We start from the raw sequence: 24,404 nt of genomic DNA on the forward strand, positions 1-24,404 counted from the left end.
CGACATCGCCCTCCATGCCGAGCGCGCGCCCGCGCCTACACCCGCGGGCGGAGGCGGCTCCGGCGATCACAGCAACCGCTCCAACGGGGGCGGGCGCGGTGGTGGACGACACAGAGGAAGGGGAAGGGGGTCCGGCTCTGGTGGTGGCCATCCGTCCAACCACGGCGGGGGCGGTGCCCCCTCCTCGCCCTGCTGCTCCAAGCTCGCCACCGAGTATGGTTCATGCCTGGCCCATGCCGTGGCACCCGCACGCTCCCAGGGCCGGCATCCTCGGCCCGCGTCCTGGCGGTACTGCGCCCTTTGCGGGCATGGCGGCTCATTCCTGGGCGCCGCCCCCGTCTGCTGGTGCGCCTCCGACCTCCTGGCAGCCCGGCGCCGTTCCTCCCCACCCGCTCTACGGTGCAACCTGTAGGGGAACGCAGTAGAAAACAAAAAATTTTCGACCTACGCACCAGCCCAGGACCACTATGGAGACTGCATACATGGTTTGATCTTTTTCGTTACCGACTCGTAGCGCAGCGGGAAGTAGAGTCGATGACGATCGGCGGTGCAGATCCCCGCAGCTAGGATTTACAACCTCCCAACCGCGAGGATGTATACCCTCATCTGCTCCTCAGACAGCCCTCCGGGAGGCGGTCGAACAGCCCCCCGGACGGTGTCGCGGACAGCCCTTCAGGAGGACCTTCGAAACTCGAACGGTCACTCGGACAGCCCTTCGGGAGGACCTTTGAAACTCGGACGGTCACACGGACAGCCCTTCGGGAGGCACTCACGAACTAAGACCGAAACTACGATCTCTCTACAGAGTTGCACACATACGGTGTCATCTATCCGGCAGGGCTTCGCCGTCCAGAACTAGTTCCTGCCGGAACCCAGACAGCCTTACGGCTCTACGAAACTCTTTTCGTGGGAGGGAGAGAAGAAGCCAGATAATGCATGGCATGTGTATGAGAGCAAGGGATGAGTGTGGAGGGCTGCCCCTCCACCTCTATTTATAGGAAATCCCAAGGGGGTAGGGTAGTTTCACAAAAAACCCAAAATGCACATGAATGAAGTCCTTCCACAAGGACCTAGGAGTGAAACCAAGGAACAAGAGGGTCCCCAAGGGGGGATACCCCATGTGGCCGGCCACACCCCCATGAGGGGCCCAAAAAATGGCTCCTATCCATCCATGTCATCCCCAAGATCTTTTGGAGCAAAGCCCCAAAAGGTGGCTTTCCATAAAGTAACCATAAAGCTGATTTTCACTATTCACGACGACATTTTTCAGCGTCTGATCGAACTGAAAATATTTATGTGGGCTAAGAACATTTCCAGTACCCACTAAAATGATTTTCAACGCGTTCCGAAACAATTCCGGTTTTAGTGATTTTCATCTGCGAAACGCATCTGAAGTGGCTCCGGCAGCTCCGGAACATTTCCGGTTTTTATCTCAGAAAATTCCAAAAAGCTTCCAGAATGATTCTGGCATCCTCCAAGAATTATCAGGCATGTGCCGAAACCAATTTGACTTAATGGTGTATCCCGAAACAACTTTTCGGTATCATCGAAACTTATCCGATGACCTCTCTCTGCGGTACGATTCCGCTGTCCGAAACTTTTCGGTGTCCGAAACTTTTTCGGTGATTTTCTCTCAGACTCCCTGTCTAGTATTCAGCAGATAGATGACCCTTAAGCGTGTGACCCTATAGGTTCGGTGAAGTATAGACATGACCCGGAACCCCTTCCGATCAATGATCAACATCGGAGCCGTGGACACCCATATTGACCCCTATACCCACACGAATAAATATTCGAGTGAACCTCCAGTTGCCGTGTGCTATTCCTGTTGCTTCGCGATATGTTACAAATACCCGAGGTGAGACATGTTGGCATTCCCGTGGATCAACAACTTGTCCACTATGCTAGTTACCTCGTTACCGGTATTGTTCTCTTTTCTCGTTATCGTGTTCCGGCATCCCCGTGATCAAATCACAAAGTGTCTGGCCAGACGATGATGGATACCGTAACACCGAGAGGGCCCAGAGATATCTCTCCATCGTCGGAGGAGCAAATCCCAATCTTGAGCTATCAAGTTACTTGACACACTTTTCCATGAACCCGTAAGCCGCCGTAATAGCCACCCATTTACGGATGACGTTTAACAAACCCCAAAGTTCATGAAGCAAGCATGAAGAAACTCGATACTCTCATGGTCTAAGGAATCATGCAAACGTTAACCATCTCTGTGTTATGTACCAATAAACTTGTGACGAATGAATCTCATAGCATAACATCATGCCGGGTCGATTCAACACAAATGTTCTCTTAACATTGTGCCCTCAAGGTTGCTGACATAGACATGCCCATGATCAGGAAAACATAACCATCATGCAACACTTGAGCTAGTCTTAGAGGCCAGACTAGGAATACATTTTACCGTTTATTATTCCACACGTGCATATGAGTCTTCCTCCGAGCCTCGTGGTTATTGCAGACTCGAGAACCATAGCAGTTATAGCATGGAACATAAACATAATTATGAACTCGGAGATAAATAATATCATTTATTATTGCCTCTAGGGCATATCTCCTACAGACTCCCACTTGCACTAGAGTCAATAATCTAGTTAATGCTAATGCACTTTACACCTGTGGCACACCGGTGTAAATATGCTTCGCTTGTGGTATAGCCTGATGTCCAACGGATCTGACGACTTCAGTTCCGTGTGTATCTTTGCATGTCCTCGCGTTTTCACGTTTTCACAAAATTCATATTTTGTGTGGACTTGGCTTTGTATGTATGTGAATCACAGGTCGAACCTGGATTCCTCAGACTGAGTTATGGAGCAACTACCTGCAGTAGTGTCCCATTGTCAAAAGCCATCTTGGAACTATACTAAGTTCATGAATGAACTATATGATTCAACATCTTCTTTGTCGCTTCTAAAGCGTCAACATACTTAGCCCTTGTTATAGAATTCGCCACAGTAACTAGTTTGAACAAATTCCAACTAACTGTGCCACCACATTGTGTGTTACACAAAACCCTTAATTTAAATCGAAAATCGCATGGAGAAAAGATGAAGACTGTATCGATGTAACATTTTACAACGAACTCTTCATGATCTCTGCTTGCGAGAAAACCATGTCATCAGTACTTACTCTAGTACTCTGTGACATCTTTCACTGTTGTCCCATGATCAGTAATTTGATCACTTTGGTATCCATACTCGCAACACCTTGGGAGTATCGGACATATCTGGTTGTTTTACATACCATGGAATACATGATTAATCCAAACACAAAAGTGTGTGGAATCTGCATCATGTATTTTACTCATCAGTGTTTTGGGACACCGAGTCTTGCAAAAACTCTTTCCATGTGACTTTGGCAAGAATCACTCCTTGGCGTTTTAAATGCTAAAAGGTTTTAGCATCTTGTCAATATGTATTCATTGCTTAGCCCCATTAGGTAAATCTATCTCCATAGATCATCATGCCTAATATTGAGGCTATTTAGCCTAAGCACTTCATCGAAAAACTATTTTCAAATGAAGTCCTAATTTGTGTCAAGAAATTTATTTCCAATTACCAATGTGCCAAGCACATAAGGTTTTTAGAAATATTATTACGCTCCCACTTACTTTCTTGAATTACAAGCATCTTCGTTACCCATTGATGAAGTCAAAACCCCTTTGACCATTTCATCAAAACACGAAGATTCCAACTCCATTTTGCTCTCTTCTGTCCATTGCTGGAACTCTGAAGTTTGCATACCTACTAGCATCCTCTGGATCGACAAATTACTTTGGACTGTATCATATACAAGTCCTAGCTTTCATTTCCATCAGATGGAAATCCTTTTATCATCCATGTTTCATATCTCATGATTGAAATATGTATTAATTGCTAGTTCAACCCGAACCGACTTTAAGCATCGCTACGATGAAAACAACCTCATCGTAGTCAACTCTTGAACTTGTTATTTCAACAAGTCGAGCTTTATGGATAAAACATTTTATCCGTATCAGTTTTAAGTTCCATAAATATTCGTTAGACTCTAAGTCTTCCGAAAGGTGTATCAAGGTTTTAATCTTGAATCACTTATATGGAAACTAACTCGGGTTGTATTGGCATTTAGCCAATTCCGGAGTCAGGGCCCATCAACGCTTCCTTGTGTATCGTAGGTATAATGTTGTCTAACAACAATATCTCGTTTGCGCACCTGAGAGGTTTGCACGAGCCTTGCCTACGTGGTTCAGCTGCAAGTTCGACCGAAGTTCATACATTTTATTGTAGAGACTTCCGTATCAGTCGCAGTAGGAAACTCTGGAATTTCTTCCAAGGTCTCTTTCCTTTGATCTGATGAAGATACTGTTTATCTCGTCGAGTTGCACTATTCTCCCACTCACCTTTTAGAAAGAACCATTCTCTTTAAAGCATACCGTTTCTGTGGCAAACCTATTTGCCTCGGTATAGTGAGGGAGGAATACCCAATGACTTGGGATAACCTACAAAGTAGCACTTGTCTGATTTGGAATAGGTTTGTAACCTTTTACACAAGCCCCATATTCCAAATGTTAAGAAAAGATACAACATGGTTGGGCGTACCATACCATGGCTTCATTTCAACAGACCCGATGTAGCTCTTTTCAGTGTAAAAGCCGCAGTCTCTAAAGCATCACTTTAAAAGGGATAATGGCAAATTTATTTATGTCATCTTTGACCTTACCATGTCATAAATGGTTTGATTACATCTCCACGGACTTTCCACTTGCAGTGGTGTTCCGGGAGGTGCAAGTTTATGAAACCCCTTTCACAACTCATCAGACATTCGCTAAACATGTAACTCAAATATTCCTTTGTGCAATCAAATTGCAGAAACATAATTTTCTTGTTACAATAACTTCTACTTCATTTTTGAGAACCTTTCGAATGATTTCAAAAGATCCAGACTTACGTCTCATCAAGTAAATATCCATATATCTACTTGAGTCATTTCTGAAGATAAATAAATCCACCACTAACAACACTTATCGGACTACACACATCAAATGTATGATCACTAATAAGTTTGTTGTTCGTTCCTTATGGCCTGTGAACGGTATTTTAGTCACTTCACTTTTCGGAGGAAAGTTGCAAGTGTCAGATGATTCAAAATCAAAAAGACTTCAAAATCCATCATAATGGAATTTTCCATGCGGGTTTCTCCAATGTGACCAAATGTAGTGCCACACTTGTGTGGTATTCTTTTAGTCTTGCGACATTTAGCGTCAGTGTTATGGATGTATCATATTACCCTCAATATTCATAACATACGTCCCATCGATGATGGAAGTATGGCCCTTATGTTATTCATAATACTTAACAACAATTGTTGTTTTTATGAACAACTCTTTTGCAACAAACATTGTGCAATGGGCTAGAGTGTATGAAACTCTAAAATGAATTATGAAAGTAAACCCAGAGGTATTGTATTATTATCAATATTCATAACATACATCTCATTCATAATGAAAGTATGGCCCTTGTGTTATTCATAACATCGAACATAAAAAGTTCTCTTATGAACAACCTTCTTGCAAGATACCTTATGCAATGGGATAGAGTTTGTAAAACTCTAAATGAATTATGAAAATAAATACAGACGGCAATACACCGATGGAAGGTATAGTAACATTTACTATGTTCCCTGTGTATACCTTAACCTCATTTCTAGCTAGTCTTTCAGGCCATAGTAGTTCTTACATCGAGTTGCAACAGAATGCAATCGAGCGGGCATTTTTGTGATGAACTCACAATACCCAAGAATTAGTGATTAACATGTTTAACCATAATTCGCAAGAACTATATCTTTGACCAGCCTTCTATACATCAAAAACTTGTATGACATTCATACATGAGCTGGATATTCCAGTCTTCTTTCCTTTTGCCTTTATACTTCTAACAGTTTAACTTTTAGTATTTCTCCTACTCTCAGAAGAAGCACCCAACTTAAGAGTGGCATTAGCCCCGGACTTCCTAGGCGTGTAAGTCATACTAACACCCTTTGGACACTTCCTTTCTATTTAAGTTGTTGTTTTATTCACCTTTCATTATATGACAGGCGTTCTTCTCGATCCCTTTCCCAACAGTCAAATGCATAGTAAACACTTTTACTAATACTTGCAAACAAACATTGCTTTGTTTGTATCTGAAAATAATTTTCAGTTCCATGAATATCATATAACTATCCCAACTTTCGAAGTTTGGGTTTCATGGAAGCAAACATATTCCACTTGACCATAACAGAATTCTAGCTTTTGGATCGAAGGACGAGAGTCACATGATCCATAGCATTAGCGGGAGGATACGGAAAGCATGCGATAGGACAAAGTCCTTCTCGGCACTTTTGAGGACAATCCTCATATTACGTTACCAATCGTAAAGTTTTAACCAGATATTTAACAGCTATTTAATTTTAATAGGAAAGGTGGAAATGCGAGCCATTATTCTACAACTATTATGCAAGAAACACTTAGACAGTGTTCATAATTAATTGCACTGAGAATTATGCATGTTAATTCAACAGTGCGCTCCCACTCAAATCAATATCTCTCACAATTAATTTTGAGTGATACAAGATCCAGACTTCAATTCATCGCCATAGAATCATCATCTCATAACGGGAATTTTAATCGGTAGGCCAACTTGCCGATCACATCTCTATGTGACTCTTGCTCATCTTTCGATGCGTGTGTTCCGAGCTCAGGACGATCCTGCCATGAACGTCAAGACAACCAAGTGATCTTGCTGCGAGGTCTGACCTCACCCGCCTCACACTTCTCTAATCGTTCGTACCCATGCATCCATGGCGCACCCCGAAAAGATAGGTGCCGTGACGGTGCTACACTTGGGAGAACACTAACTACTTGATATTTTAAATGAGAGATCACCCTAATAAAAGCGACTACCGCGCAATCAAGAAGGGTGCATCATAAGGGATAAACATCTCAGGCAATTCATAATAGCATGATATGGTATAGCCCTTTCTGACGGAGAAGTATTTCATTTCTTCGTCTTCGGCATTCGCGTCGGTGGTCACCTTCACGAAGATTGCCACCACCTTGTCGATGCACCAGATAATATTGCTATCTCTATAGCTAACAAAATAATGCATTACAACAAGGTTGACACGCAGGTCATTAAAATGCAATCATATGGCTCCAACCATCATGCCGAATCAGGACACGTAGGTCATGTTAATCAAATTACATCATATAGTCATCTCATACATAATCGAATTAGTATGAGGACTGCTATACCACATCATATGCACATCCTACAAAACCAAGTTAGACGCCTCTAATAGGTTTATGCAAAATTTTATTTTACGTGGCTTCTAAGGTTTTGACTTAAACCGCAGCTACCAACGTTTTATCATCAAGTATGATTATTCAAGTTGCTACATTAACATCTCGGGGTGTATGAAACACGAGATAATTAAATCTCGAGCCCCATACTAAACTTCGTCATACGCATGACCCCCGTGCAGATAATATCTGCAATGCCCTTTCATCTGCGAATTTCATCTTTCTTTTGACTACGGCAGAACCCAAAGAACTGATAGCACTTCCATGATCAATCAGGATCACGGATTGCCAGAACTTTGTCAAATTCCACCATGCTGTCTCGAGATTGAGCAAACGCAAATTCTAGGGAAGCAACAAGAACCTCGGGTAACAGATTTCATCTGTCACCCGCATAAATAATTTTCAGCAATAGATCTCATCTACTACCTAATTATATTATGCAATACCCATACATCTCCATGTATTCTAGATCGAAACCTGCATCTACGCATAGCACGGCTCTTGATGCCACTGTAGGGGAACGCAGCAGAAAACAAAAAATTTCCGACCTACGCACCAGCCCAGGACCACTATGGAGACTGCATACATGGTTTGATCTTTTTCGTTACCGACTCGTAGCGCAGCGGGAAGTAGAGTCGATGACGATCGGCGGTGCAGATCCCCGCAGCTACGATTTACAACCTCCCAACCGCGAGGATGTATACCCTCATCCGCTCCTCAGACAGCCCTCCGGGAGGCGGTCGAACAACCCCCCGGACGGTGTCGCGGACAGCCCTTCGGGAGGACCTTCGAAACTCGAACGGTCACTCGGACAGCCCTTCGGGAGGACCTTCGAAACTCGGACGGTCACACGGACAGCCCTTCGGGAGGCACTCACGAACTAAGACCGAAACTACGATCTCTCTACAGAGTTGCACACATACGGTGTCATCTATCCGGCAGGGCTTCGCCGTCCAGAACTAGTTCTGCCGGAACCCAGACAGCCTTACGGCTCTACGAAACTCTTTTTGTGGGAGGGAGAGAAGAAGCCAGATAATGCATGGCATGTGTATGAGAGCAAGGGATGAGTGTGGAGGGCTGCCCCTCCACCTCTATTTATAGGAAATCCCAAGGGGGTAGGGTAGTTTCACAAAAAACCCAAAATGCACATGAATGAAGTCCTTCCACAAGGACCTAGGAGTGAAACCAAGGAACAAGAGGGTCCCCAAGGGGGGATACCCCATGTGGCCGGCCACACCTCCATGAGGGGCCCAAAAAATGGCTCCTATCCATCCATGTCATCCCCAAGATCTTTTGGAGCAAAGCCCCAAAAGGTGGCTTTCCATAAAGTAACCATAAAGCTGATTTTCACTATTCACGACAACATTTTTCAGCGTCTGATCGAACTGAAAATATTTATGTGGGCTAAGAACATTTCCAGTACCCACTAAAATGATTTTCAACGCGTTCCGAAACAATTCCGGTTTTAGTGATTTTCATCTGCGAAACGCATCTGAAGTGGCTCCGGCAGCTCCGGAACATTTCCGGTTTTTATCTCAGAAAATTCCAAAAAGCTTCCAGAATGATTCTGGCATCCTCCAAGAATTATCAGGCATGTGCCGAAACCAATTTGACTTAATGGTGTATCCCGAAACAACTTTTCGGTATCATCGAAACTTATCCGATGACCTCTCTCTGCGGTACGATTTCGCTGTCCGAAACTTTTCGGTGTCCGAAACTTTTTCGGTGATTTTCTCTCAGACTCCCTGTCTAGTATTCAGCAGATAGATGACCCTTAAGCATGTGACCCTATAAGTTCGGTGAAGTATAGACATGACCCGGAACCCCTTCCGATCAATGATCAACATCGGAGCCGTGGACACCCATATTGACCCCTATACCCACACGAATAAATATTCGAGTGAACCTCCAGTTGTCGTGTGCTATTCCTGTTGCTTCGTGATATGTTACAAATACCCGAGGTGAGACATGTTGGCATTCTTGTGGATCAACAACTTGTCCACTATGCTAGCTACCTCGTTACCGGTATTGTTCTCTTTTCTCGTTATCGTGTTCCGGCATCCCCGTGATCAAATCACAAAGTGTCTGGCCAGACGATGATGGATACCGTAACACCGAGAGGGCCCAGAGATATCTCTCCATCGTCGGAGGAGCAAATCCCAATCTTGAGCTATCATGTTACTTGACACACTTTTCCATGAACCCGTAAGCCGCCGTAATAGCCACCCATTTACGGATGACGTTTAACAAACCCCAAAGTTCATGAAGCAAGCATGAAGAAACTCGATACTCTCATGGTCTAAGGAATCATGCAAACGTTAACCATCTCTATGTTATGTACCAATAAACTTGTGACGAATGAATCTCATAGCATAACATCATGCCGGGTCGATTCAACACAAATGTTCTCTTAACATTGTGCCCTCAAGGTTGCTGACATAGACATGCCCATGATCAGGAAAACATAACCATCATGCAACACTTGAGCTAGTCTTAGAGGCCAGACTAGGAATACATTTTACCGTTTATTATTCCACACGTGCATATGAGTCTTCCTCCGAGCCTCGTGGTTATTGCAGACTCGAGAACCATAGCAGTTATAGCATGGAACATAAACATAATTATGAACTCGGAGATAAATAATATCATTTATTATTGCCTCTAGGGCATATCTCCTACACAACCAACGCGCCCAATGGCATTCGGGCGCCGGCATGGGATCAAGCAGCTCTCGTCCACGCCCTCAACGCCATGAGCCTGCAGCAGGGCCAATCCTCCAACTCCGGCGGGGAATGGGTCCTTGACTCCAGCGCGTCCTCCCACGTGGCTGCTTCTCCGGGTATGCTTTCCTCATCTCATCGTTGTTCTTTACCTGACATTGTAGTTGGCAATGGTGGTACTGTGGCAGTCACGCACACTGGTCATCTCCATCTGCCCACCACAACCCAACCCCTCACTCTCAACAACGTTCTAGTCTCCCCACATCTCATCAAAAACCTCATCTTCGTTAAAACCCTAGCCCGTGAAAACCCAGTTAATGTTGAATTTGATGATTGTGGTTTCTCTATCAAGGACCGAAGCTCGAAGGAGGTGATCCTCCGCTCTGACACACCGGACGACCTGTACCCACTGCACCCAACACCGTCGACCCGTCATCACCAAGCCTTCACCGCCACCTCGCGCGACGTCTGGCATCGCCGCCTCGGCCACCTTGGCGACGACGCTCTGGACACCACTCTCCGGCGTGCGTCCATCATCTCGGACGCTGCTCATACCACCTGCACTGCATATCATCTCGGCAAAAGCCACAGACTATCGTTTAGTTCATCAGATCATGTTTCATATTTTCCCTTTCAGCTTGTGCATTGTGATATGTGGACCTCTCCTGTACTTAGTATTTCTGGTTATCAGTACTATCTAGTGGTTGTCGATGATTACAGTCATTTTATGTGGACATTCCCGCTTAATCACAAAAATGAGGTCCTGCCCACACTACGGCAGTTCATCACACTAGTGTGTCGCCACTTCAACTTACCCGTCCTCACCATACAAACCGACAATGGCCATGAGTTTGATAACAATGCCTCTCGCCAACTCTTCTCTTCCCTGGGCATCGTTCTCCGCAAGTCTTGCCCATACACCTCCCCTCAAAACGGGCGAGCCGAGCGTGCTCTGCGGACACTTAACGACATCTCACGCTCTCTCCTTATACATGCATCCATGCCCTACCCGTACTGGGCCGAGGCTCTCCAAACAGCCACTTTTTTGCTCAATCGTCGACCCTGCCGACCGCGGCACAACCAGACGCCATTCTTCTTGCTCTATGGTGTCCATCCGGACTACTCCGCTTTGCGAGTCTTCGGATGCCTGTGCTTCCCAAACCTCACGGCCACCTCGCAGCACAAACTAGCCCCCCGGTCTGCTCCTTGTGTTTTCCTTGGTTACTCACAGGATCACAAGGGCTACCGGTGCCTGAATCGTGTCACCGGCCGCATGGTCATCTCGCGCCATGTTGTGTTCGATGAGTCCACCTTCCCGTTTCACCAGTAAAACACGATCGAGCCAAACGCCCCAACCCACTCTGACATGGGCGATCTCCTGCCCCCCGTCGATATCCCTCGCCGGGTGCGCGGTAGCCGACCCCGTTAGCCCGCACCAACCCACAGCCCAACACCTGACACGGTCCCTCTGCAGGTGCCCTTCCCATGCCTGAACAACCCGTCCCGGCAGCATCAACGCCTGCTAGCAGCCCAACCCCTCCGTCCTCTCCCACATCCGCGCCCTCTGCCGTCACCACCGAGCCCATGTCCTCACCTGACACCGCGCCCTCCTCCCAGCCACCGGCGGTCGCTCGTCACCCGGCACCACCACCACTTCCCACCCACCAAATGTCACACGCGCCCAAGCAGGGCGCTTCTTCCCCAACCCTAAATATCACCAGTCTCTCCTCGCGGCCACAGACGACTCCGTCTCCCCCGTCCCCAAAACTGTGCGTGCTGCCTTACGTGACCCGAATTGGCTAGCTGCAATGCAGGTTGAGTACGCGGCGCTGATGCAGAACCGGACATGGAGCCTCGTTCCCCGACCGCGTGGCGCCAACATTGTCACTGGGAAGTGGCTCTTCCGTCACAAGTTCAAAGCTGATGGGAGCCTGGAACGCTACAAGGCGAAATGGGTGGTCCGTGGATTCTCCCAACGCCCCGGTGTGGACTTCGACGAGACCTTCTCGCCGGTGGTCAAGGCGGCCACCATTCGCGTCGTCCTCTCCGTCGCTGCCGCGCACAACTGGCCGGTGCACCAGATGGACGTGAACAACACATTCCTGCATGGTCACCTCACCTCACTGAGCGTGTCTACTGTTAGCAACCCGTCGGGTTCGTCGACGCCAGCCACCCCGACCACGTCTGCCTCCTCGACAAGTCGCTCTACGGCCTCAAGCAGGCACCGCGGGCCTGGTTCGCGCGGTTCGCCGCCTTCGTCCGCACCATCGGCTTCCGCGACTGCCGCTCCGACCCGTCGCTGTTCGTCCTCCAAAGTGGCGATGGCGCGGCGTACCTACTACTGTACGTCGACGACATCGTCCTCGCGGCTTCTTCGTCGACGCTCCTTCATCGCCTCCAACAGCAGCTGTCCGCGGAGTTCTCCATGAAAGACCTCGGGCCATTACACTACTTCATGGGCATCGCCGTGACCAGGGACGCCCGAGGCTTCTTCCTTTCACAGCGTGGCTACGCTGAGGAACTTCTGGAGCGCGCCAACATGGTCGAGTGCAAGCCTGTCTCGACCCCCGTCGACACGCACTCCAAACTCTCGGCCACGGACGGCTCGCCGGTGACCGATGCGTCGGAGTATCACAGCCTTGTGGGTGCACTACAATATCTCATGATGACGCGGCCGGACATCGCCTACGTCGTTCAGCAGTGCTGCCTCGTCATGCATGACCCACGCGCCGCCCACCTTGCTCTGGTGAAGCGTGTGCTCCGTTACCTCCGCGGCACCACCGACCACGGGCTGCACCTGCATCGCTCGCCGTCGCTCGACCTGGTTGCGTACTCGGATGCCGACTGGGCCGGCTGCCACGATACGCGGCGCTCTACTTCCGGCTACGCCGTGTTCCTCGGTGACTCCCTGGTCTCCTGGTCGAGCAAACGACAGGCCACGGTCTCACGCTCCAGTGCGGAAGCCGAGTACCGCGCCATCGCCAACGCGGTCGCGGAGTGCTGCTGGCTCCGGCAACTTCTCGGCGAGCTCCGCATCCCGCTACCCAAGGCCAGGTGGTTTTCTGCGACAACATCTCCTCCGTGTACATGGCGGCCAACCCCGTTCATCACCGGCGCACGAAAGACATCGAACTCGACATCCACTTTGTCCGTGAGAAGGTGGCGCTGGGCGAGTTCTGTGTCCTCCACGTCCCAACCAAGCAGCAGTTCGCCGACGTCCTGACGAAAGGGCTCCCCACGCCGGCGTTCCAAGACAGGTCCAGCTTGTGCATCCGACCACCGGATGCTGCAGCTGCGGCGGGGTGTTGACTGACTCTTAGCGCTCTACTTGCATGCCCACGTCCCATCCATGCATGGGCACGTACCGCACACGTTCTCCCTCTCTGCGCACGTCGCACCTCTCCTCTCTCTGTCTAACTGCGCCATTGCGCACGGCTGTAACCTGTACATATATACAGAGCAATAGCAGATCGGCACTCGTGGTGCCTTACTCTCGCATCTCTCTTACTCACACAGGTCATCTTCTCCCAAGGAAAGTTCCTTCATGAGATCCTCCACTTTTTCCTTCCCTGTCGCAGCAGATTTGCCCCGATTCGCCATGGCTGATTAGAAGCAGATCGAACTCCGTGCCGTCGAAACCGCAGACAAAGTTCACAGAAACCCTAACTCCACCTAATCCCAGGCTCCGTCCTAGGCCGGGTGGTAGTGCCAGACTACCCCTTGTTCAACCCGAGAGGAGTCAGGTCCGAGGAGGGAGAAGGAAAAGATAATTTTCTAAACGTCGCCGCCGCCGGCGAGAGGAACACTAAAACCCTAGCGAGAGGGAACTTTCTTTCCACAAATTATACCGCCGGTTGCACCTGCACTGTTACTTGCCAGCATGAGTTGGCTCTGTCATGGGCTGGAATTAGTCCCTCCTGGTGGGCCATCTTGTCAGCGAGCTGCGTGTGAGCTGTTCAAGAGGTGTTGCCGGTGGGTCCTTCCTGTCAGATGTCACCTGGTGCGTGACGTGACCTTCTCCTTGAGAACTAGCTTGTCCCCAAGCCAGAGTATCCGAGAACTGTTCTTGCATGTGTGTTCCATTAACCATCATAAGAAGGAGTGTTTGCAATATAGCTTCAGGAACAGCCGCAACGCATCAGACTCCCAGCATACATCCATTAGGTCTGAGCATGCCGGAGTATCAGGGGCCACTGCTTTCTTTAACACAGACACATGAACCACTCGGTGGATCTTACTTGAAGATGGTAGGCTCAGTTTTTATGCGACAGTGCCCACTCGTTGTAAATCTTCAAATGGTCCAAAAGTATGACGTGAGCGCCGGCGGCGGCGTGCATGGCGAGCAACGTGGTGATGTTTTGGGAGAATCTTAGAGTTAGTTGTAGTGCAAGATACCGACTAGCTTGGGGAATGACGTGAGAATACTTCAACAGTGTTTGGTATATTTGATTAGAGAGTTTTGGATGGAGAAAGAGAAGCAAGAGGGTCTCAACCATACAACACGGTGACTTTTTGGGAAAATATTGAAAGCGGGTGGAAATTAAAAACAAAAAACAAAAAAAATTGTTGCACCTCGCAAAATAACTTTTGTTCTATATGAGAAAATTACAGGAAATCGATTCATGTAGTAGTTTATATTTTGTTATATCACAATTCAGAGGAAATATACCGGAATAAAACAAATATGGAAATTGATCTGTCAGCTCACTTTATGCAGACCCATTTATGTGCCCATTTATTAATTTAAATTTTGATTTTTTTAAATAAATGTTATAGTGTGAGAATTGTTCTTCTCACATTTCAATAACCCATATATATTACTTCATGAAGAACCAACTTTTATGATTTTTCCAATGGAGGACTTATTGAATTACTGCCGTACCGGCCAAAAACTAGATAATTTTGCAACATTGTGATAATCAATATTGAAGTTTTGAAATGTCCTGAAATTTAACATTGAGATGGAACTGATTCTAAGCATGAGTAGTATGATAGCTGTGGCATCTTCAACGTCTTGATGTACCCCTCAGCCCCTCGCCTATTAGTCGTGTTTCATGGAGGAAACATAGCTTCTGAACGCACACAAACCTATGATATTTTGCCGCTATGATGTGCAAAATTAACATATCCAAAGGGGATTGAGGAGGATCTTAACTTGTAGGGGGTTTAATCCCCTTTAAATCTCATGGAGATCACTGAGTGAACTCAAACCATTTGTAACAACGATCACACCATAATATTTTTTTAGAGAAACCCCGGCCTCTGCATCTGGACGATGCATGCAGTCACTTTATTAATCATTCACACAAGACCTTACAAAGTCATACAACAGTAAGACTAAAGCCACCGTCTAGGCAACATCTGTCACTACTCCTATCCAGTTGATGAAGGGATGCTGATAGTCTGGGCTTAATACCAAACAGACCTCGCAACCAAACCTAACACCTAAGACCTGAGGTCCCAACCAGAACGCCTGCCGGGTATGAGGCCACCGCAGCCACCTGCCACCAATCCATCTTCAGTGTTGTACTGCTGCATCTACCTTTCCCGGTCTAGCTGCCGTCGACGCCACCACAACGCCAGACAACGCCACCATCCTATGCTCGTCCATCATCACACGCCCATCAGCGAGACCCTGCTGCTCCATGCCACTAAGACCGCCGTTATCGACGTGCCAGATGCCACGCCGCTCCTCCATCGCGAACACCACCTGTTGCCACTGGTCCCATGCCCTCCGTGTGCAGTTCCTCTAACCGAGCACCCAAACGCCCCAGGCGGCACCTCCAAGAAGGGTACGACACACGCAGTGCGGTCGCCGCCCAATCTAAGGAGATTCTGGATTTTCACCCTGGCATGGGGTCGGGGTGGAGGGCAGGGACCTCGACGGCGCTTGCAAGGAGGAGAACGACGAACCTGGTCGTCGCCACTATCGGGATGAATGAGTTGTCTAGAGTTTCGTCCAGTCCGATGTCACCTCTACCAGCCCCATGAACGCATCGAGGCCAACGACCGCGATCGTAAGCCACCAAGTGCAGTGGGAGAGAGCCTGCAGTGCGGAGGAGATCCACCGGCAACTCACCGCCCACACGGTCAAGACGCCGTCCATCGACCCCTCGCGAACGACGCCGGCCGAGGGCATCGTCGCCATGCCTAACGGGGCCACCGCCCCAGGTCCAGGTTCCTCCACGATGGCCAGAGTGGCGAGATCCTTCACGAGCGACAAGATCCGGCACCGCGCGGCCGCCGCCGTCGCCCAAGCCCGCCATCGACCGATCCCGCCGCCACCGGGAGCCCGTACGCTGCTGAGAATCCCACACCCATGGATCTGGGCACCCGTGCACCGCCGCGAGCCCGCCGCCTCCGGGATCCGCCACACCGTCGGGAGGGCCGCACCCACGGATCAGGACGCCCCGCCGCCGCGTATCCGAGAGAGGGAGGAGAGACCCTCGGCCGCCATCGTCGCACGCACGGGCTTTGCTCGGCGCCGACCATCGGCAGCGGCGGAGGGGGAGAAGGGCATTGGAGGGTTACTAGGCGGCGGCGGCGGCTGAGCCCGCCTGAGCCACCCGCGGGGGAGGCGACGCGAGCAGGAGACGTGGTCGTTGCTTGTATGATTGCCGTGTTGCCAGAGGAGCATGAAAATGGAGGTGCTATGAGATTGTCGTGTTGCCGTGTCACACCATAACATGATAAACCAAAATTAACATTACCACTACTAGGAAAATGCTTATACGCACAACTTTACCAGTAGCGCCTATTTTGGACCCCACGCTACTAGTAAATACCAGTAGCGCTTGGTACAAAACGCGATGCTGGTATTACTTAGTAGCAGCATGGGTTGTTTTAGATAGCGCTACTAAGTAAGTGTGCCACACCACACCTCCAGGTTAGGACACAATAGCAGTGTGGGTGATCAACCCAGCGCTACTGCTAAAGACATAGCTATAGCGCCTGGTTTGCAAAACGCGCTACTATCACCCACGCTAAACAAAATCCACCCAACACCCGATCCAGATCCCCTCCACCCCCGGCCTCCCTTCCACCTCCTCTCCTCTCCCAACCCACTCGCCGTCGGCCCTGCTGAAGAGTAGCGGAGGGGCCATGGCGACGAATGAGAGACCCGTCGCATCCGTCGACCCCGACATCGCGCTCGCCTACTCGCGCGGCTAGCCCGCTCGCGCGGCCCCTCTCCCCCTTCCGCCTCCCCTGAGCCCGCACCTCACTCTTCTCTGCTGATCCGCGCAGGACTCCTTCGCCTATGCCGAGAGGTGCGTGCGGACCTCAGCTCCACAGAACGGCTCTGCCGGTTGATCCCATCGCACTCACGTCGTCTCCGTGCTCCCTGCAGGGACGTGGTGCTCTACGCGCTCGGCGCGGGGGCCTGTGGCGCGGACGCCATCGACGACAAGGAGCTCCACCTCATGCACCACAGGGACGGCCAACCCCACATCAAGGTGCCCCGCCCCTTCCCTCCCTCCCCCGATCCGATCCTCTCTCGTTTCTTCGCCAATTGGTTGCGGCGACTTGGATTCCCAAATCGTATCGGTTCAGGCTGCTGGAATTGATTTCGAACAAGAATGGCAGCAACCGGATGCAATTTTGAGTAGTACATATTGAATAAGCTGACCAACCAGCAACCCCTCATATGGTCTGTATTTTCAAGCAATTTTCTTCTCCAGGTAGGACATTTACTCTGTCACTCTTTGAAGGAAAATATAAAGACTTTGATGCCCAAAGGTTCAAACTATTTGTGTGACTTTGATCGAGCAATATCCACTGTTCATCATGGGTTCGCTAATATGTTGATGAATACTATTTGGCAAATAGGGTGAGGTTGTTAGTTTTTTTTTTAGAAAAGGAGGATGACCCCCGGCCTCTGCATCTGGGAGATGCATACGGCCACTTTATTGATTATTCTCGAGGACCGTACAAAGTATTACAACAATGTGCCTGAATCCACCATCTTGGCAACATATGCCGCTACTCCTATCCAATATGATGAAGGGGTGCTAGCTGGGCCACTACCCAAACCACTCACCTAAGCCTAACATCAAAAGCCGGAAGCCGAAACTCATTCGGAAGCCCCAGCCGAGCCACATACCGGGTCTAGGGCACAATCCGGTCAGACGCACTCGTGTGTCGTCGCCGCCATCTTCCACAGGTCTTCAGATCATATTGAGGCTTCTACCTTGTCTGGCCACTCTGCCATCGACGTCACCATGACGCCAGATAGCAACCTCCTCCTGCGCGAGCCCATCTCCGTGCATCGGACGTCGAGTCTCCACAGCGCCATGCCATCGATCTCCGCCGCCATCAATGTGTGAGATGAAGCACCGCTCCACCATCCCTCCAGCCAGCACTTGCTCCAAAACGATGCCCCCAGAAGGGAAAGCGATAAAACGCCATCATCATCCGATCCGGAAGACCCAGATATGAGGTTTCCCCCTGAGCACCCCGAGCCTGATGGCGCAGACTGCCGACGATGCCTCGACCATCGGCAGTAGCTCCACCAGACGAGCGTCGCCTACGTCGCCGCAGCCACCAGGATGAAGCTTACCAGAATGCATGTGTCGACGCCGAACCGCCACCACTTCCACCGCCGCTTGAGCAGCCCCCGAGCAACGCCTTCAGGAAGGAGCACGCCACCGTGGTGTCGTCGTTGCTTGGAACAGGGGGTCTGAGGTTTTCACCTGAGCTCCTGGGAGGGGTAGAAGGAAGGAGGTCCTCTCCGAAGCCTCCACCGAGGGAAGCAACACCCAAAGGCACTGTCATCGGAGTGGCCGCCACGCCGGCCAAGAGATTCCCCCGGAACCCTTCCAGCCACCGGATCTGCAAGGCCAGCACCCATGAACGGTGGCCGAAGCCACCAAGTGCCGGATCCGATACAGATCGGAGTAGATCGGGGTCGAGGACGAACATCACCATGGCCACCAACATCCAGCGAAGAACCGTCGCCGCAGCCGAAGCCCACCACCTCCCCGCCATCCACATAGCCAGGGAAGTGGCCCACCTGTCCACGCCGGCGCCGCCCGCCGAAGCTACGCCGCGTGCCACCAGCCAGGGCCGCCGCCATGGATCCGAGGCTCCCCACGAGGGGCGCGCCCGACCAGCGCGAGTGCGAGATCCCGCCGCCGCCGGCCGCCAGCGGGGTTTGCCCGCCGACGAAGAGCGCCAGATCCCGCCGACGGGCGCCGCCAGCACGCAGCCCGCCTCGTGCAGCCCTCCACGCCAGCCACCGTGGCAGCCCAGCGTCGCCGCGTCCCGCACAACGCCGCGTTCCGGCCAGGGTAGATCGCCCCACGGCGATCCCGCCTCGCGAGAAGGAGAGAGCGCCCCGCCGCCGCCCATGCCGGGCGGGCTTCGCCCGCCGGCACGCCCTGGCTGCGGCGAGGGGAGGGATGGGGAGAGGGTCGCGGTTCGGCGGCGGCTAGGGTTTCCTCCCTTGCCACCCGTGGGAGCGCCAGAGGAGGGCTGGCTCTGTTTCAGCCTCTGCTTGTAATATGTGAGGTTGTTAGTTGCCTGGGTAAAAATACATGGAGTATTCATAGTCCATAGTAATATCGTTCTCCGGTGGTCCAATCTGGTGCTACTTACTAAGCAAGTTAGTCATAATTTTTGTCTATCCATCAGCCTTGGCTCATGTCTATGACTATGTACATGTAGGTGTATACATGTTCTCTTAGTCAACTGTCAATTCACTGGACCGCTGACAGTTTTTTATTAGTGTGAGTGTGATTCCCCTTGTAACTAAGCAAAGTGATACGCGGAGGAATTGGCAGCCAAGGTGGCTGCACGGCTCCACCTCGACATCGGACCTCCCACTGGACAGAATCGGAGTGGGACAATGTCGGTTCGATGGTCGACAGCGGCTCCGTATAGGAAAGAAGAAGACGACGGAAGCTGCCCAAGAGTTGGTATGGCTTGGCTAGGACAGCTCGCGGATAGGAACAACGGGCAAGAAGTGCATATGAGGCAGAGCGTAAGACGATTTGTTTTTTGAGGAACTGAGCAGGAGGAATAAGGAAGAGCAGTAACAATGGGGAGAAGCGCTCCCTGTCCTAATCCATCATGGTTGTGGCCTTGCCTTCTCAAAAGGTGTTTCATTGCGTTCTTGCCGGTTTGAATTGTTTTGTTCCTCAAGTTGAGGATGCTATTCCAGTCCAATGGCACAGCGTATTATCTTATCTCTTTCTTTATTTGATGGGTGCTTATCCATCTTAAGACTGCAACTGCAAGTTCCATTGTCATGTCTTTCAGATTGTTTTTTATACGGTGGAGAAGCTTTGTGCAGGTGCTCACGACCAAGATTGTTGTTGTTTGTACTGCATACCGCTTTATGCATTGGCTAAATTTTTAGTTTGGCTTCTCACACCATGGTTTGCTTACCGAAATCTTTGTGTATGTTTGCACTGCAGGGCTGTGAACCTGTGATGCATCGGTGGACGAATCTGGTTTACGAGAAAGAGACATATGCGAGCGCTTTGTTTTCTTCTTTCAGGGTGCCTCCTACAAATGCAACTACATGCTCAGGTCAGGTATATATGTTTGTTTCTTTGTCCACCGGTTAGTAGGGTAATATAATATTTTGTGGTAACTGTCCACGCGTTGAGAAAAAATGGATGGAGTGAGTTGAGTTGCATTTCCTACAAAGTAAATAATAGAAATTCTAATAAAGCATTGGTTCAACTAAAACATTCACAATTCCTTTTGGGATTCTTCGGATCCAAATCCTAACCAGTCCTTTTGGTTAACACAAATGGATTACTGAAATAAATATGCAAAAAAAATTAGAGATGGTGACCTTGGGATTGACAATGCATTGTCATCAAATAGACACCGCGGCCACCATCGTAGAGGGCGGAAAGGAGGATAAGCGACACGAATGGGACGCCATGTTTAAATAGAGAACATGGAATTGCGTGGGAAGAGGGTTATCCTTTAGCCATTAAGCCATGCTTATTAGGCTAGTGGTATGTAGTATTTTTTTCTCCCGTTGCAATGCACGGGCCTTTTTACTAGTATAACTTTAACAGCTACAATCTTGAGAATTTTTTCCATTCTTTTTTGGCCCATGCCTTCCCACTAGTAGAAAAAGGATCAAATGTGAGACACATAAGTTCCGGATTGTAACAGAACCGGCACTAATGTGACCATTAGTGCCGGTTCCAATGGCTAGGCGGGTGGAGCTCATTAGTACCGGTTCGTGGCGAACCTTTAGTACCGACTCATACCACGAACCGGTACTAAAGAGGTGGTGTCCTTTAGTACGGGTTGGTGGCTCCAACCGGTACTAAAGACCCCCCCCCCCCCAGTACGGGTTCGTGCCACCAACCGGTACTAAAGGGGTGCGCTGCCACCCGCCGTGTACAATGTTTAGTCCCACCTCGCTAGTTGAGAGGAGCTCGCACCAGTTTATAAGACCCGTCGCGGCTACCGTGTCGAGCTCCTCTCTAAGCAGGCCTTTGTGGGCCTATTGCAAGTCTTCTGCCCTGTGGGGCCTACTGGCCCGTACTGGCCTGCATTCTGGCCCAACTAGAGGTTGGGTTTCTAGTCATATGCAGGCCGTGCCGGCCTAGTAGTGGGCTGTTTTTCAAAAAAAAAAATTCAAAAACAAAATCCTTTAGTACCGGTTGGTGTTACCAACCGGTACTAAAGGGCTCTCCTCCCCGGGCGATGGCTTGTACCACGTGGTGGCCCTTTAGCGGCGGTTCGTGCAGAATCGGTACTAAAGGGGGACCTTTAGTCCCCAACCTTTAGTGCCGGTTACAGAACCGGCACTAAAGGGCCTTACAAACCGGTGCTATAGCCCGGTTCTGCACTAGTGTCCACTCATTTTCTGCACAACGAAGATATAGGCTACACACCTCCACATGATTTCTCTCTCAAAAAAATAACCTCCACATGATTGGCACTCCAAACTCCAAAGAATTTCCAGCCACAACTCACGTGTGGTCAGGAAGACAAGTCAAGTCAAGTGGAGCATTAGGTACACGCTCTGCTGTGTAAAAACACACACACACAAAGATACTTCAATCCACTCCTTTATTCTTGCTAGGAGTCTCGCTGCTCTGCCTCACGCGGTCACCGGAGTCTGGTCGACGGCAAGACTCTGGTAACTACGAACACCCTTCCATCTCCCCTGTCATGCTTTCTCCAGTTGTCCATGGAGCTGTTGCTTGCTGAATTTAGGCTTTGTTTTTTTTTTCGATGAAGGGCGCTTAATTTAGGCTTAGTTGGAATAATTCCTTGCAATACTACTATTTTTAATTGTCAGTGCCTTCGATGATCCATGCTCCATCTGCACACATATTTATTATGCGTGTTTATATTCTCAAAAAAGAGATGGTGTGTGTTTATCTTTTAACCGTATCGTTTAGCTAAGATCGTAACAAGATTTTTGTAGTTGTACGCTTTCTAAAAAGGAACATATTTTCCTCACAAAACTAAGAGACGATCAACTTTAGGAATTGCAACTTTATAGACAGTACTAATCTAGACAGGTATCCATGGTAACCATGTGCATTCCTGGACCATTTAGTTTGAATAGCCAGTGAGGAATTAAGCATATATTTTGGCATTAGCTCTTTTAAATTGCTAGATGAGAAGGAATCTTAACTTTATGGATCTTGTGAATTGTAATATACTATTTGGTTGAACTGATGATATTTGAATACTAACAAGTTTTCACTTTCCTGACGTGGACGCAGGGTTGTTCGACGCTGACTAGCGCGGCCCGGTGGGCGCTGTGCTCTTCAACCCGGTGAAGCCCGGCGGCCACGTCGCACAGATGATCGTCCAGGTGATCGTGACGCCGAAGGTCGCCGAGGTGGAGGACCTCGACGCCACCGTCCGGGGGAAGGGAGGATTTGGGTCCACCGACGTCTGAACTCCGAGCCTTGGTAGATACATCTACGGAAGTGGTTTGTTTGGGTTGGTGGTGAACACTAGGGAAGTTACCCATGTTTCGATAATGGTTGTGTGTGTCTGATGTTACATGGATTCTTGCGATCTCTTCCAGTTGAGATGGTTCTGTGACCTTAGTTTATCTTGCACTGGATGTGTCTCTGATTTCCATTCATGAATACTGCATCTAATTTTTATTTGTTTTAATTCCTAATTAGCTAGTAGTAGCGTGGGGGAAAGGTGCATGCTAGTAGTCCTAATTAGCTAGTAGTAGCGTGGGGGGAAAGTGCACGCTACTAGTACTTAGGATAGTAGTAGCGTGGGTTACAAAAAAGTGCTACTGTTATCTTCAGTTACCAGTAGCGTTGCGACAAACAAGCGCTACTGCTAAAAAATAGCTGTAGCGCCGTAGCAGTAGCGCATCTGCCAGCGCTACTGGTAAGCATTTTCCTAATAGTGTACGAATATGCTATGAGATTGATTTCCCATGAAAATCAGTCGGCCCGACAACCAATGAAGCATCATTGAGTTCTCGCTGGGGTCGTCGTCCTCCTGTCATCACAGCAACACAACACACATGCCCATGTTGCTTTGTTTATTCATCGCCGCAAACGCAGCATCACGCGCCGCCTTCTTTTCCCATAAGTATCCATTGAAGTACTGTCGGCAATCACAACACCATCAGTTTAGCAGTGCGCCATGCAACATCACCGTCGTTGTAATCATTATCAGTGCAGCATTGCCCCCTGTTACGGTCACCACACAACATCGCCGACTATCGACACATAGCTCCCTCCCGGTTGGCAGCAATGGGGACTGGTGCGACTAGGGTGGGTTACAACATCGACATCTGCTGGAAATTCGGCGGACACCCTGCATCACCGTCGCATGGTGCAGTTGGTCGATGTTGCACACCTCCTCCCCAATGAACGGTCGCAACATGGCGTGGTGAGGGACGACTGACTTGCAACACCGGCGTTGTCTGCAGCTCCCATGGTGTGCAGTGTCACCACCCTCATATGAGCAGCATCATCCTTGCGGCGATATCGTTGTCACGTCGTCAAACAACGGTCGATGCAACTCGCAGTAGCAACAACTCCATCGCCCGGAGTGGGAGAATGCAGGGAGGGAGGGGGAGTCTATGGGGGAGAGAGGAGACCAAGGTTGCCGAGGGGATCCGGAAGAGAAAGGACAACAAAGTTGCTTGACTCCGAGTTGTAGAGGGGGTCGATTCAAAGGAAGAAGACAATTCAGCAAAGAGAGAGAGGATAAGGCCTGCTGGGACTGGCATGCGTGTCGATTGTTCAAGGTGGCCAGCAAAAACGTGGGATCAGTCCGACGAGGAAAATTGTATTCCTTAACAATAAAATTAAAACCATAATTCCTTGCTGGGTTTTTTTTGCGAGACTCGTTGGTTTTATTTGATTAAAAAAATAAAACATCGTTAT

At 49.5% G+C, this 24,404-nt stretch overlaps 1 long non-coding RNA gene across 1 annotated transcript; it reads left to right on the top strand.

The window, feature by feature from the left end:
- Positions 1 to 22,057: 22,057 nt before the first annotated feature.
- LOC123073571 (uncharacterized) lies at positions 22,058 to 23,135 on the top strand. Its single transcript, XR_006435692.1, has 2 exons — positions 22,058 to 22,165; positions 22,761 to 23,135. It is a non-coding gene; the product is annotated as an uncharacterized lncRNA (long non-coding RNA).
- The last annotated feature ends 1,269 nt before the right edge of the window (positions 23,136 to 24,404 follow it).

The sequence above is a fragment of the Triticum aestivum genome, chromosome 3D, assembly GCF_018294505.1.
Source record: "Triticum aestivum cultivar Chinese Spring chromosome 3D, IWGSC CS RefSeq v2.1, whole genome shotgun sequence".
Taxonomy (NCBI): domain Eukaryota; kingdom Viridiplantae; phylum Streptophyta; class Magnoliopsida; order Poales; family Poaceae; genus Triticum; species Triticum aestivum.